The sequence below is a fragment of the Ochotona princeps genome, chromosome 21 (genome assembly GCF_030435755.1).
Source record: "Ochotona princeps isolate mOchPri1 chromosome 21, mOchPri1.hap1, whole genome shotgun sequence".
NCBI lineage: Eukaryota > Metazoa > Chordata > Mammalia > Lagomorpha > Ochotonidae > Ochotona > Ochotona princeps.
The window spans coordinates 2,453,402-2,469,507 of NC_080852.1; the positions used below are offsets into that span (position 1 = coordinate 2,453,402).

The 16,106-nt window shown below is 44.5% G+C and overlaps 1 protein-coding gene and 1 pseudogene across 1 annotated transcript in view; both read right to left on the minus strand.

Annotated features, from left to right (window-relative positions):
- Positions 1 to 16,106, minus strand: part of LOC131482927 (zinc finger protein 208-like) — an 887,045-nt gene that overhangs the window by 237,894 nt on the left and 633,045 nt on the right.
- LOC131482848 (ceramide glucosyltransferase-like) lies at positions 14,965 to 15,749 on the minus strand (annotated as a pseudogene).

Genomic DNA, 16,106 nt, shown 5'->3' on the forward strand with positions numbered 1-16,106 from the left:
GCCTGGAAGGTCTGAGATCCAATATGTGTGCCAGTTAGTGTGCCAGTAGCCCCATTCCTTTCAAGCTCCATGTTTTCCATGTGGCTGGGAAAGAATAGAGGATAGCTCAAAGCCTTGAAACTCTGCACCCTGGGAGACCTGGAAGAGGTTACTGGCTCCTGGGTCCTGGCTTCGGATCAGCTCTGCTTTGGGTGTTGCTGCCACTTGGGGAGTGAACCAGTGGATGGAAGATCTTTCTGTCTGTCTCTCCTTCTCTTTGTAGAGTTGACTTTTCAATAAAAGCAAAACAAATTAAGAAAAAAAGCATCTGTAATGTCACTGGGATTCTCCCGTAACACACATACACATATGCACACACGCACATAGACACACATGCACTTTTTTATACATCATTTATGTATAATATAGATAATATAAATATTAATATTTGAATAAAAATAGAAATGTAAAAGAGATTGCATGGATTATATGTAATATCATATATTATTTGTATATTTAATATATAACATATATTACTTTACATTATGTATATGTAATACATATGTATTGATTATATATTTAAATATATGCATATTTATTTATTTACTGGGAAGTTTGACAGATAAGAAAACACATTGATCCAAAGGGCTTGAATGGAATGGGAGGACAGTTACTTGTATTTCTTCCCTGCTGTAGATGTGCACATCACAAAGATCCAGACTGGACAGCACCAAGTGGCCCATCAGGCTCTGTGTTGGCCCTTCTTGCACTGGCACAGCACTACCCACCATTACTGGAGACTTTCAGGGAAGTTCTAAAATAACAGCTTCTATACAATCCCTTCTGAGCCTTTACTAATGCTCCACCAGCCTCACCACCACAGTTGGTGTGCTCCTCTGACAATTCCTTAGGGCTGACTGCAAAGCTGCAGCGCCATCGTGTGGCCATTGTAAGCCAGAGCAAGAAGGAAGAGGAGAGGTTGTATGGGAATCTTAGACCATGGCAAATCACTGAATCAGCAAAGTATCTGATGTTGTAATACCCTGTATTCTAGGCAGGAATCAGGCCCCACTCCCTCAGCAATGACCTCTGAAATCAAAGAACTTCTCAGCTGCACACTCTAAGGCCTGGATGTAACAAAACAAAAGCAAACCAAAGTGCTTAAACTGGTTGAGGAAGAGACTAGAGACAACTATTTAACATCAACACTGCTGCTACAGGGTTTCTCTAAGAAGCCAGAGAGGACACAACATACTTGCTTTCATAAGCCCAATCTTTTTAAAACTTCTGCATGTGCAGCAAAAATGAAGCTTCACTTCACTCTGCTTGAAAGAGTAACTAGACCAGGGAAGAGACAAGGATTTCAGTAAGGCACCTCCAGGTTCAAATTCCCAGCTCTAATAATGTACAAGCTAAGTACATTGTTAATTTATTTTAAATTAATTATTATTATTTTAATTTAATTTAAATTAATTTATTTATTTACATTATCTACTTTATTTAGCAATTCCATTTCTTTAATTGTAAGTCAGGGGTACCATAAAATATCTTAATGGGTATTGACAGAGTTATCTAAATAGCACTAATAGAGTGGCTTGCTGCCTGATTTGCACTAAGTCCCCTTTCATCTTATTTATTGTTTGTGTTTCCAGGGACAGGCACTGTGGCACACCACATAGAGCTGCTGGCTGCTTGTGGCACCCACTTCCCATATGAGCACTGCTTCAAGTTCTGGATGGTCCACATCTGATGCAGCTCTGATGTGCCTGAGAAAGCAGTGGAGAAGGGTCAAGGGCTTGGGGCCCTGCACCCATGTGGAAGGTGCTGAAGAAGCTCCTGATTCCTGATGTCAGACCAGGCCTGCTTCATAATTTGCAGATAGTTGAGGAGTGATTCAGTATTTGGAAGACCCCTTTCCTTGTCCTCCCTCTATTTTTCAAGTACAAAATAAATTTTAAAATTTTAAAAATTCAAATCATGCCAACTGTATTTTGAACAAAGGGCTCTTTTAGAGAAATTGAAATACATGCAGTATTTCATAACTCCAAATTCCCAAAAATTTTTGAGGACTCTTCATATGTGTGAATTTAAAATGCAAAATAACTTATAATCATCTTGTTCACAAACACTGTTGAAGTATCCACCTATATTACTCTTATTGAGCAGGAGCTAAGGAAAATTGACATATTCCAATGTCCAATGTCTTAAGGATCACTTCTGCTGTTTAAGAACTCATATGGGGCCTGGCTGCATGGCCTAGTGGCTAAAGTCCTCACCTTAAACATGCTGGGATCCCATATGGGCGCGGTTCTAATCCTGGCGGCTCCGCTTCCCATCCAGCTCCCTGCTAGTGGCCTGGGAAAGCAGTCAAGCACGGCCCCATGCTTTGGGATCCTGCACCCACATGGCAGACCTGGAGGAAGGTCCTGGCTCCCGGCTTTGGATCGGCATAGCACCGGCCACTGCGCCCACTTGGGGAGTGAATCATCGGATGGAAGATCTTCCTCTCTGTATATCTGACAGGCTTTTGAAATCTACCTATTCTTCCTGCCCTTCTTGTTTTTAAATGCCCATTGTTCTCCACAGAGACAAATAGAATAAAAGACTCTAGCAAGGAAATAATTCATCCATCCATTCCACATACATGAACTAACATCTCCTCTACATGCCAGGCACTAAGTGTTACCAAATGCACAAAAAATGGAAACCTCAGTTATACCCAGCTTTGACCTAGCCACACTATATCTGAATTTCAGAATGTTGGGCATACACTAGTATTTCATAAACATACAAGAGTTGGAAAACTAATTTAGTTGAATTCTCACTACCAAAAACTTCCATCTTTTAAGAGAACTATAAATCTTTGAATACACCTTGAGGTGAGTTTGCACAGTTAAGAAAAAAAAATATCATTTACCATCAGGGTGTGTGATCCAAACGGTCAGTTGGTCTGTGTCTTAGTTTCTTCATTTGAACAGTACACACACACACACGCACACACACACACACACACACACACACACACACACACAGAAACACACTCATAAAATAGCAATCACACTTTATTTGTTAGTTCTCTTTTCCTCTCAGGTTTAAGATCAAATTCATGAAATAATAATTAACTCACTTCACATTTAATTAAAATTTAGTCAATGCAACTAAAAGAAAAAATAACTGATTCAGAAAGACAGTAGCCCTGTCAACATGAAGCGTATACTTTTTTTTAAGATTTATTTATCTTTCATTGCAAAGTCAGATATACAGAGAGAAAGATTTTCCATCTGATAATTCACTCCCAAGTCTGCAATAGTCAGAGCTGAGCTGATCTGAAGCCAGGAGCCAGGAACTTCCTCTGGGTCTCCCGTGTGGGTGCAGGGTCCCAAGGCATTGGGCCATCCTCAACTGCTTTCCCAGGCCATAAGCAGAAAGCTGGATGGGAAGTGGAGCCACCAGGATTAGAACAGGTGCCCATACATGATCCTGGTGCATTCAAAGTGAGGACTTTAGCCACTAGGACACCACGCCAGGCCTGAAGCTTGCATCTTAGTGAAGAATCCAAACAGCAAACAATACACTATATAAACATGCAATCTGTCAAACTTTGCTGAAAGTAATCAGCACTTCTGTGAGCAATTTGGAAAAAAACAGACAAGCTGAAGGAAGGTGTAAGACAGTATTTTCAAGTCCAGGTCTCCATCCCCCCACCCCCCAAATTAACATATTTCTTAAATGAACAAGGACACATGTACAAGATGTTTAATGTAGCAATGATCACTTTGATCATATACTTATATGATATACTAGAAATAGCAGCTGTGTTGTCCCACTTCAGGGGACAACACTCACATTACACTCAAATCAGTTAAAACAAATGGAATGTGCAACTCTTTAATATGGGCAAAGCTCAAAAAAAAATACAATTATTAAGAAGGTAAAGGGCCTGGCCCAGTAGTCCAGCAACTGGAATTCTCGCCTCACATCCGATGGAATTCCTGTTCCAATCCCTGTAGTCACACTTCCCATTGAGGTCCCTGGTTGTGGCCTAGGAAAGCAGTTGAGAACAGACCAAAATTTTGGGACCCTGCCCCCATGTGGGAGGTCCCAGAAGAGGCTCTAGGCTCCTGGCTTCAGATTGACTCGGCTCCAGCCTTTTCGGCCACTTGGGGAGTGAATCAATGGATGTAAAATCTTCCTCTTTGTTTCTCATCCTCTATATATATGACTGTCCAATAAAAATAAATCTTAAATAAAAAAAAAAGAAGGCATGGCCAATTACACCACCATCTGTGATGGTCCCCAGGTAAGTGTGGTTCAGCTGGCCCACTTCCAATTTAGCTCCTTAGTAAAGTGCACAGAAAGCCTGACCAGAGGTTCAGGCTCCAGGCTTTGAGTTGGCCTGGCCCCGCCATTACAGCCAGTTGGGAAGGGAGCAACAGATGGGAGAGCTCTCTGTCTTTAACCCTGCTTTTTAAATAAGCAAAGAAATCTTAAAAAAAAAAAAAAAAGCTGGGCCCGGCGGCGTGGCCTAGTGGTTAATGATCTTGCCTTGAAAGCCCCAGGATTCCATATGGGCACCTGTTCTAATCCTGGCAGCTCCACTTCCCATCCAGCTCCCTGCTTGTGGCCTGGGAAAGCAGTTGAGGATGGCCCAATGCTTTGGGACCCTGCACCCGTGTGGGAGACCCGGAGGAGGTTCCAGGTTCCCGGCTTCAGATCGGCACGCACCAGCCATTGCGGCTCACTTGGGGAGTGAATCATTGGATGGAAGAGCTTCCTCTCTGTCTCTCCTCCTCTCTGTATATCGAACTTTGTAATAAACTGAATAAATATTGAAAAAAAAGCTTAGCAAATACTCTGTGTGTCAAATCTAATACCATACAAACAAATTTGCATATTCCTTATGAATTTCATATCTGCTATAAATGTAAAAACTTATGGTAATAATACACAACAATTTTGAAATAGAATTTACCTGAGCTGAGGGCAGATGGGGAAAAAAAAGTTGCTTATATCAGAATCATTTTGTCAGAAACAGAGAAAACCAGAGCCTTTAATAAAAGAAATCCTAACATCTGTTTGATATTGAAGTAGCCACACAGACAATGATCTGTTGTTCATATTTCTGAGTACTTGAACTTGTCGCAAAACTCAAATAAAGCTGAAAAGAACCCCAGGCACTTAGCTTCCATGTAGTGCACACTTTACTTGTTTAAATGTGTTGATGCAGTCTGAAAAGTATAAGTGTCTCTTAAAGCTTTCTATGCTCTCTGTCTCAAAGGCGATGGCAAATTTGACATCTGGAACCATCCCCTTCTTCCACTGAATGCTCGCTTGAGACACCAAGCATGGTCTGTATCTGCATGCACCTCTTCATTACACTGCATTGGCTCCAGTAACACAGCTCAACCATTGTGGCCACTTCGCTGTTCCCTTAACATTGAACTCCTCTGCATTTGTATTTTACAAGGTGTTGGTGAGAACAATGGATAGGCACTCAGTAATAAAGACTCAAAGCCACAAAGATAGACAAGGGAAGATGGAGACTCTACCTAATCCTGATCAGCCAACTAAGGGCTTTGCAAGCAAACTCTCCAAACTCCCAAAGACTAAGCAATACAGGCAAGCACCAAGTCTCCAAGAACAGTAGAAATGAAAGTATTAGTTGCAAATGAAAACACACTCCAAAAATGCACCTTTCCATCTTGCAAAAAGACAAAATGATCATTTACTGCTGGAACAATAAATGGAAAAATATGTAGCCAGTATGCATGTAGGAAACAGTCTGTGCCAAGGCTGTTACAAGTTCCAGTAAAATAAGCAATTGCAGTGAACAGTGGGCTAAGCCAGAAGCCCTGGAAGCTGTAAGATTCCTTAATAATTGTAACAAATCACTACTAGTAAATGCTGGATTGTTGTATTCTCAGTGCAATCCATCACCCTGTCCTACGCAGACCTCATTCCTCTCACTCCCCTAAAGTAGCAGTCCAGTTGCAAAGTCTGTGCTCAGCCAACATGTGAGGACTTGGAGAATACATTTTTATGCAAGCTAAAGCCACAAAAGACACTTTCCCCACCTGCTGTGATGACAATATAAAGACAAACAACCAATGTCAGTGGGGTTACACAGAAATCTTTACATATTGCTGGTAGAAATGCCCAATACTTCAGCCCCTTTGGAAGACAATTTGGCAGTTCTACAATTTCACTGCTGGAGAAATGGAAATACACATCCATACAAAAACTGGCACAAAAGATCCATATCAACATTATTTGTAAAGACACAGGTCCGAGAGGCGAGCCGAGGGCTGCGGGAGAGGACGTCTAGCTCGGATCCCGAACCCAGTCCGCCATGTGCCCATGGCTCATTGAGGTCTGGGCCCGGACATGCCTGGGTGCGGGGCCTGCTTCCTTCTGGGGTGAGTACACCGAGGGGGGAGGCCTCCGTGACTGGGCATGTCCGGGGCTCACCCACCACCCTCATTGGGTGGTGAACGGGATTGGGGAGGGTCGCAACCTTGGGCCTGCAGGATTAAACCTCCGGCTGCCAGAGGCGAGCCGAGGGCTGCGGGAGAGGACGTCTAGCTCGGATCCCGAACACATTTGGCGCCAGGCTGTGCCTGCTGGCCGCCCGGCCGGGGAGCTCTGGGGTATTGGACGTCTGAATCGCTGCTGAGATAGCTCTAGAGTGACCCCACTGTTTCTGGGATCTGAGTCAATCCTAAAGATTCCCAATGCCAGTAACTCTTCCTTTGAAGAACATCCAATCCCTTAATAATGCTGAGCTTTGAACACCTATCAAGTAAAAGATAAGCTCCGGCTTGTCTAGCAGGCTGGCACCTAATGGTCCTCGGAGCAACCACGTGCAGGTGCGTGATTTACGGCTAGGAACGGTCCCAATCTGGGATGCCACAGCTGGGATGAGGTTCCCACCAAGGGGTGTATGTGCTGGAATGGGGGCTGCGTTCTATCTAGGAAACAGTTGTAGTCACCCGAGGCACTAGTGTGGGCTGGGATTGGATGCACCAGGCCGGTTCAGATCCCAGCACCATCTGGTGTTATGGAGAACCAGGGTAGATGGGGCACTGACTAGGCTGGGTCTCAATCCCCTTCTGAGCCATGTGTGAGCTGTATGTGGGTATGGACGAGCCATGGCTGGGCTGAAACATCCAACAACAAGAGTCAGAATGGGGTGAAAGCCAGCCAGGAAAAGCCACTGTTCCTGCTAGGACAGGAGATTACCTGGGTAGGGTTGGCTCAAGAACCCCCTGGCAAGCGCAAAATCTGGCATTGGGAGGGGTTCTGATGGAGGAGCCTGGGCAACTCCTCTGGCAGGACACAGTCCCTGCAGGTAAGCGCGAGAAGCATGATTGGAAACAGCCCAGAATAGGCCATGGAAAGTTTCCCACTGGCACACATTCAGCATGGGTCAGGAGCAGACCAGGCTGAATCAGTTCATGTCATCCTCTGGCAAATCCGATCACCAGAACAGAGTGTGGAATGGGCCGGCTTTGGTTGCGACAAAACCAGTACACATTATGGAACGCCAGGGCGTGGTTGCCTGTACTGGATGTGAACGCAACACCCATCCAGCACACGTGAGATCCAGGAAGGGAGGGGCAGAGCTGGCGGGGGGGTTAAGGGACTGGTCCCCTCGCCTGACAGCCACTCCCACTGGAGAGCGTGGGCTGGGATAGAGACAGACCCGACTAAGCAAGGCTACAACACCTGTGCACTGCATGTGGACTAGATCAGGGCCACAGTATCAGCTGGCAGAAGCTAGCACTGGGGACTAATTCTGTCAAGTCAAATCACAGGACCACCTAAAGAGTGCATAAACCGGGACAGAGAGACCTGGGAGGGAAAAAGTGGGTTCCCCCTTCTTGGGTCACTATTCCCGTGGGAGGGCATAAAAACTAGGACGGGAGCTGGGATGGCTAGATAGAGAGGCACTCAACAATATCTGTGAGGGCTGGATGGTTGAGTTGGTTAGATAAAACTAAGCTTTAATACCCATTAACAAGTACCAGAGCCAAATGGGATGGGGGACAGATTGGTCTTCTGCTACACATACTGGCAAACCAGGGTAGGGGGCGGTCTGGTGGGGGTTATTGTGGGTCGCCCCAACTAGGCTGCAGCTCCCACTGGTTGATGTAAGGGCCGAACCAGACTGGACTGCAACACCCATTGGTTCCAGTGCAACTCGGGACTGAAAACAGAACCAACCCAGCAATTGCAACCACCAGCTGATCAGGGTGATGGACTGTGCCGGGCCCTGTGCTTGCTAGAACATACAAGAAACTAATCTGGGAATACCTCAAGGTTTCTTTGGAGATCTCCCCAATCAAACTGCTGGACTCAGAACTCTAACCAAGAACAGACAGAAGACAGAATAGGTCAATCATTCATCTCAGCTACATGTTGGCAGCGAAATATGGGACAAATGGAGACTTCATGATGGACCATATCAATCAGTGGACCACCTCATCGAGCGAAACTGGCAGTGACTCATAAGTGGAGAACTATTAACACCACTTGAGCACATATCTCAGAGCATGCCCCACATCCGGGACTTGGGGTGGGCGGGAAACCAGGTGTGGCTTCTCCCTCAGTGTCCCACTCTACCTCAGATACATGATGGAAACAATATTGACATAATAGCATTGCCCACCTCCCTATCCCCCTGAACCTTTTTTTTTTCTTTTTCTTGTTTTTCCTTCAACTATAGTTAACTATGTAAAGATTGTCAACAATACAATAAAATGGATAATAAAAAAAAAAAAGACACAGGTGCACTTGCTGCCTCCAACTCCAACATCGTATTGGAGTGTTACTTGGTGTCCTGCTCCAGTTTCTATGCAACAGCCTAGTAATGCACCCAGGAAAAGTAGAAAATGGTTTAAGTACTTGCCACCCATATGTTAGACTAGAATGGAGTTCTATGTTCCTGACTTTGGCCTAGTCATTGCTCCAATTTGGGGAGTGAAGTGGTAGGTAGAACATTTCTTTCTCAGCATCAGAGAAGGATCCAAAGCCTTGGGAACCTGTACCAACTTTGGAGACCTAGTTGAATCTGCTGGTTCCTGTCTTTGGATCATTTCAGCTCCAGCTGTTTCTGTCATTTGGGGAATGACCCAATAGATGGAAGATATTTCTCTTTCTCCTTCTCTCTGTAAATCTGATTTTCCAATAAAAATATATAAATCTTTAAAAAAATCTTTCTTTCCATTTCAGAACACCTAGTGGGAAACCTTGCAGGGCTTAAATCTCCCAGCCCTGGTCCTTGGACCTGCCTGCAAGCAAAAAAAAGGTGAAGCAGTAGACAGAGACCCTGATGCACATGTAGAATATGGCAGCTCATTTGGCTCTGTAGCAGAAAAAGAGAACAGAGCAAAATGGACAACTATCACAGCAAACAAGGATAGCATAAATCTGGGTGAAGGGAGACTTGAGGTTGACTGCATTAGTTGATGGATATTGGGAGGGTTGCCTCTCCCCTGGATCAGAAAAGTGTACAGCATTTCAGAACTACCTAAACCACTTGATCAGAACCCTCAGAACATGTTCTACATCAGGACCCTGGGTTGATATTGGGTTGTGGTTCCCCATCCATGGATATTGGGTCATTTGGGAGGCTTGGTGTAGCTTCCTCCTTTAACTCTTCCCTCCCCCAGAGACAAAAAGAAATAGAGAATTTGGAAACAATGATTTCACCCACTTTTCCCTCACCCTCAGTCCTTCCCACCATGGTCAACCATGTAATCATCATTAAAAATAAAAATTAAAAAAAAATCAAAGGAAAGTAACTCAACTGCTGCATAAAATCATTGATAAAAATGAAAAAAGCTTAAATATCACCTACAACATATTCCCTCAGCAGTTCTCCCACCCACATAGTCGCTTACCCCCTTTCTGAACAATCCACAGTCCCTGCACTTGGGAACATATGGGTTCCCCAGGCCAGTTTTCCAGTGCAGTGGGGTGGTCTGCTGGCCTGGAGTTCTGCCCCATCACTAGGGTTCCAAGTTCCTGGCATGTGGGCTGGCCTAGGATCTTGTCTCCCTACCCACCCAAGATCCAAGCACACTCAAAGTTCCTTAAACTTTGTCCACCAACATGCTGGGCCAGCATGCTAACATACTACTCTTCCCTCCACCTTCCCCACACTTCCAGGGACCAAACACATGGGGGAAATGCTCAGACCCCTAGTGGCCCACCACCTACACTGGCACAAAGGCAGCAGACACCAGCACTCACACACAGGAAATTTAAACTTCTCTGAACGTTGTTAGTATCTGATAGAGAGAGAGAGAAACAGGGAAGTGTAGTTTAACCACTTGGGTCTTGTACCCATGAAGGAGACCTGCAAGTAGCTCCTAGCTTGTATTTTGGACCAGTTCAGCTCCTGGTGTTTCAGACATCTGGGGAGTGAACCAGTGGCTGGAAAATATTTTTCTATCCACACCCTACCAAACTGGAAATCAGCCTTTTACACAGCTAAGTCTCAAAAGAGAAAGACTTATTCTTTGTGAAAGTTACTTGAATAGTAGAAGAATGCTAACTGTATTTGATGAAACCTATTATCTGCTACAAATCCATGAATAAGGGTCTGGTGCGATAGCATAATGGTTATGGTCCTCACCTTGCACGCACTGGGATCCCATATGGGTGCCAGTTCTTTTGTTTTATTGTATTCAAATTTTTATTTTTTGAACAAAAAACTTAAGACAATGATTTTAAATAACAAAACATGGAATATTATAGAAGGTTTTTTCAATTTATTAAATTTGGACTCTTACAGTTCTGTTGATAATTCCTTCAGCATGTTTGTTATTCCTGACATTTTATCATCACTCCAAACTGGCTAAACAAAGAAACAATCTGTCTACATATGTGAAGCTTCACTTAAGGGAAGTACTCCACTATCACATAAAGCACACACGTATATGTATTTTTGTAAATATTAAGAAGTCTGTCCAGCCATTTTGGTTTTGCAGTTACATTGCCCATACCGAGCTTAGCAAAAGGGTAAGTAACAAGCAAGATTTTCACATTGGCAGTGCAAGGAATGGCATTAACCAAACTTCATCCAATTAATCATTTACCAACATGGGCAGCAAAACGCGACTCATATCACAATAACTAAGAAAATTAAACAGGTAGTGGATCACAGCTAGACTGGTTTTCATTGTGCAACTTTGCTCAGGGAACAATGCTACGCATTTCACAGAGAAAAAGGAATATGCATCCAAGCCTTTGTTCATGAAGAAAATGCCCTTCGAACAAATTCATCATAAGGCAAAAAAAGAAAAAAAAACATAAAAAACAAATTCAAAACTTAAAGCAGTTTGTCCCAGAGAAAAAGTTGAATGTGTCTACATAGTATAGCCACATTTATAGATGTACTGCAATTTAAACCATGCATCTAGTCGTGGTTTTCTATAAACACCTAGTTATTGCCTATATGCTACACATGATGCCTGGACATGTGGAAGTGCAGATGCGTAAGGTTGAAAGCTGCCGCATTGCCCATACAGAGCCTTGCTGGAGGCATTTACTGGGACAATATGCCATGCAGGCCCCAAGAGAGGGCCAAAGACCACTTCAGAGAATATCAAATGAAAGGCTTATGCACTTTTCTTTACATTAAAAAAACAAAACAAAACAAGTCCAGTTCACCACAAGTTGAGTACAACCTGACAAGCAGAGGGAAGCACAGCATGCATTTACAAAGAGCTTGGATCTAGTCTATTGTATCATAGAAACTGAAATACAAAAATCCAACTTAAATAAGACAAGACAAATCATAATAGCAAAAAAAAAAAAAAAAAAAAAAAACCACACAGTCGACTTAGTTCAATACAGATTAAGAGTAAATCTCATCCTATCCCCATCTCATTGAACTCTACTGCAAATTTTTTATGACAATTATTTAATTTTTTTTAATCTATTTTATTGTATTGTTGTTGACAATCTTTACATAGTTAATTACAGGTAAAGAAAGAAAAAGAAAAAAAAAGGTTCAGGGGGATAGGGAAGTGGATAATACTATTATGTCAATATTGTTTCCATCATGTATCTGAGGTAAAGTGGGACACTGAGGGAGAAGCCCCACCCGGTTTCCCGCCCACCCCAAGTCCCGGATGTGGGGCATGCTCTGAGATATGTGCTCGAGTGGTTTTAATAGTTCTCCAGTTATGAATCGCTGCCAGTTTTGCTCGATGAGGTCGTCCACCGATTGATATGGTCCATCATAAAGTCTCCGTTTGCCCCATATTTCGCTGCCAACATATAGCTGAGATGAATGATTGACCTGTTCTGTCTTCTGTCTGTTCTTGGTTAGAGTTCTGAGTCCAGCAGTTTGGGGAGATCTCCAAAGAAACCTTGAGGTATTCCCAGATTAGTTTCTTGTATGTTCTAGCAAGCACAGGGCCCGGCACAGTCCATCACCCTGATCAGCTGGTGGTTGCAATTGCTGGGTTGGTTCTGTTTTCAGTCCCGAGTTGCACTGGAACCAATGGGTGTTGCAGTCCAGTCTGGTTCGGCCCTTACATCAACCAGTGGGAGCTGCAGCCTAGTTGGGGCGACCCACAATAACCCCCACCAGACCGCCCCCTACCCTGGTTTGCCAGTATGTGTAGCAGAAGACCAGTCTGTCCCCCATCCCATTTGGCTCTGGTACTTGTCAATGAGTATTAAAGCTTAGTTCTATCTAACCAACTCAACCATCCAGCCCTCACGGGTGTTGTTGATTGCCTCTCTATCTAGCCATCCCAGCTCCCGTTCTAGTTTTCATGCCCTCCCACGGGAATAGTGACCCAAGAAGGGGGAACCCACTTTTTCCCTCCCAGGTCTCTCTGTCCTGGTTTATGCACTCTTTAGGTGGTTCTGTGATTTGACTTGACAGAATTAGTCCCCAATGCCAGCTTCTGCGGCTATGCCCAAACAACCCTCACCCACTCTAATTTATGCTTGCACCAGCAGGAATAATCAGCCCAGCCTGGCTTTTCCCTGGTCTAGTCCACATGCAGCGCACAGGTGATGTAGCCTTGCTTAGTCGGGTCTGTCTCTATCCCAGCCCACGCTCTCCAGTGGGAGTAGCTGTCCAGCGAAGGGACCAGCTCCTTAATCCCCCCCTGCCGGTTCTGCCCCTCCCTTCCTGGATCTCACATGTGCTGGTTGGGTGCTGCATTCATATCCAGTACAGGCAACCACGCCCTGGCGTTCCATAATGTGTACTTGTTTTGTGGCGACCAAATGTGGCTCACCCCACACTCTGTTCTGGTGATCGGATTTGCCAGTGGGTGACATGAACTGATTCAGCCTGGTCTGCTCCTGACCCATGCTGAATGTGTGCCAGTGGGAAACTTTCCATGGCCTATTCTGGGCTGTTTCCAATCATGCTTCTTGTGCTAACCTGCAGGGACTGTGTCCTGCCAGAAGAGTTGCCCAGGCTCCTCCATCAGAACCCCTCCCAATGCCAGATTTTGCGCTTGCCAGGGGGTCCTTGAACCAACCCTACCCAGGTAACCTCCTGTCCTAGCAGGAACAGTGGCTTTTCCTGACTGGCTTTCACCCCATTCTGATTCTTGTTGTTGGATGTTTCAGCCTGGCCATGGCTCGTCCATACCCACATACAGCTCACGCATGGCTCAAGAGGGGATTGAGACCCAGCCTAATCAGTCCCACATCTACCCTCTGGTTCTCCATGGCACCAGATGGTGTTGGGATGACAATTATTTACTTTAAAAAGATATTAAATACCTGTATCATGAAATTACATTCTTATTAACAGTAAGATGTACTAGGTAAGAAAATAGCTCATGTGTGAAATGTGTCTGAAATGCATTTTTCCTTACAACTATCAACCATCCACTCACACTAAAACAAAACCACCCTCCAACCCCCCTCCCGCTGGCCCCCCCAAAAAGTTGAGGAAAGTTGAGGCGAGCTGGATGAGGAGCAGGAAGGAAATATTCAGCTATACTAATTGCAGCACAGTGATTAGCAATGGTTCAAGACAGAACCAAAAAGCGTTGGTCAATCCATGGCTATAAGTAAAAACCAAACTCAGCTACTTTTGGTTCATTGCAGTGAGACCGAAAAATATCTCTCACAGCTTCATATAAATACTAGATTCCAGCTCCTTTATTAGTATTGTTTTTAAAAGTTTTTGTTTGTTTTTACAATGTTTGGCTACCTATTTACAACTTATATTTGCTCTGCAACAACTACAAGAGGTAGGCATAAAGCATGAAAACTTTTCTCCATTAACCTTGCGTGGGTTGTTCATTGCATATTGCTGTTCACTGTAGACATAAGAAGTCACTCTCTTCTTGTCTTTTTTAAACCCCTAAAGCTGTTGCCATCCCACCAGTGAATGTTCTAAAAGAGAATACTACTCCTAAATAAGAAACTTTCTCTACTGAAGGATACTGTCATAGTGTCTGTTGCAGAACAGTCATATATATATGTGTGTGTATTCATTTTAAAAATAAACAACACTAAAAAAATACAAACCCAGGTTTCTAGAACCAATTCTCTTGATTCTCTACTTCCATAAAATAAAGTGTACCATTTGGCCAAGACTACAGATTTTTTTTTCACAGATGCAAGTGCCATGCAAAATAAGTTAAAGAACAGATACCAGGGCCCAGCGGCATGGCCTAGCGGCTAAAGTCCTCGCCTTGAACATGCCGGGATCCCATATGGGCGCTGGCTCTAATCCCAGCAGCTCCACTTCCCATCCAGCTCCCTGTTTGTGGCCTGGGAAAGCATTTGAGGACAGCACAAGCCTTTGGGACCCTGCACCCGTGTGGGAGACCTGGAAGAGATTTCTGGTTCCCAGCTTCGGATCTGCGCGCACCGGCCTGTTGCAGCTCACTTGGGGAGTGAAACATAGCATGGAAGATCTTCCTCTCTGTCTCTCCTCTTCTCTGTATATTTGACTTTGTAATAAAAATAAATAAATCTTAAAAAAAAAGAAATTGAATACGAGCCAGAGTTTTGCATTGCAACTTGAGTGGACATTGCAAACCTCTAACTTTGGTCAGCTATGGCTTTGGCCATAAAGTGATCTTCGGCAATGTACTGAGCAAAAGCTTTAAGTCCTCCTGCTTGGTCTAACACCTTTCTTCATTAAGCATGACATTCCTGTTACACATTTGAAACCAGTCACATTGACAGAGATATAGGACCTTGGATGTAAAGTTCCAAAATACACCTGTTCCAAGGCGGCAGCAAAGCCCTGTCTGCAACACAAGGCAGCCCGTGAACCAAACCCATTTTTCTGTCATTTAATTAACCATGTCAGTCAGTGTTCTGGAATTACTCACATTCCACTATCACAAATCCATATAAGATCATACTTTGCCACTTCATATCCTGGCATTAAGTTAATAATTTTCAGATTGATGCCAACCTTTTTGCCACCTATGGACAATCTAGCATCAACATTTGGCTATTTCCCAAAAAGCTTCTTGCAGACATCAATGGATGAGTCACCATGGTCTTGTACACAAAGGAGCACTTCATATTTGGGATAATCCAATCCAAAGAAGGTTTCCAAGTTGTTGATCAGGTTGGGATCTACTCCTTTCAGGGGTTTCAGAAGACACACCTGGGAGCTTGCTACAGGGCTGCTTGTCAGTTGCCTTCTTGTTGATGTGTAATCTGGTGTAGGTGATGGTCATGAAATGCATCAGCCATAGCACCAAGAAGAGGACAAATCCGAAGTCGGCCAGTCCCTCCAGGGCCAGGGTCAGCAGTGCCATCCCCCCGGCCCGTAGACCTGGCCCAGCCCGCTCCCGCCAAAGCTGACACCCACTCTAGCTTTCGCACCTGAGGAGGACAGGGTGGGCGCCTGATGTGGGGGCGTGGGAAGCGAGAAGAAATGGGTGCCAGTTCTAATCCTGCCAGCTCCACTTCCCAACCACCTCCCTGCTTGTGGCCTGGGAAAGCATTCGAGGACGGCTCAAAGCCTTGGGACCCTGCACCCACATGCGAAACCCGGAAAGAAATTCCTGGCTCCTGGCTTCTGGCTTCAAATCGGCACAGCACTGGCCATTGCGGCCGCTTGGGGAGTGAATCATCGGACAGAAGTTCTTCCTCTCTGTCTCTCCTCCTCTCTG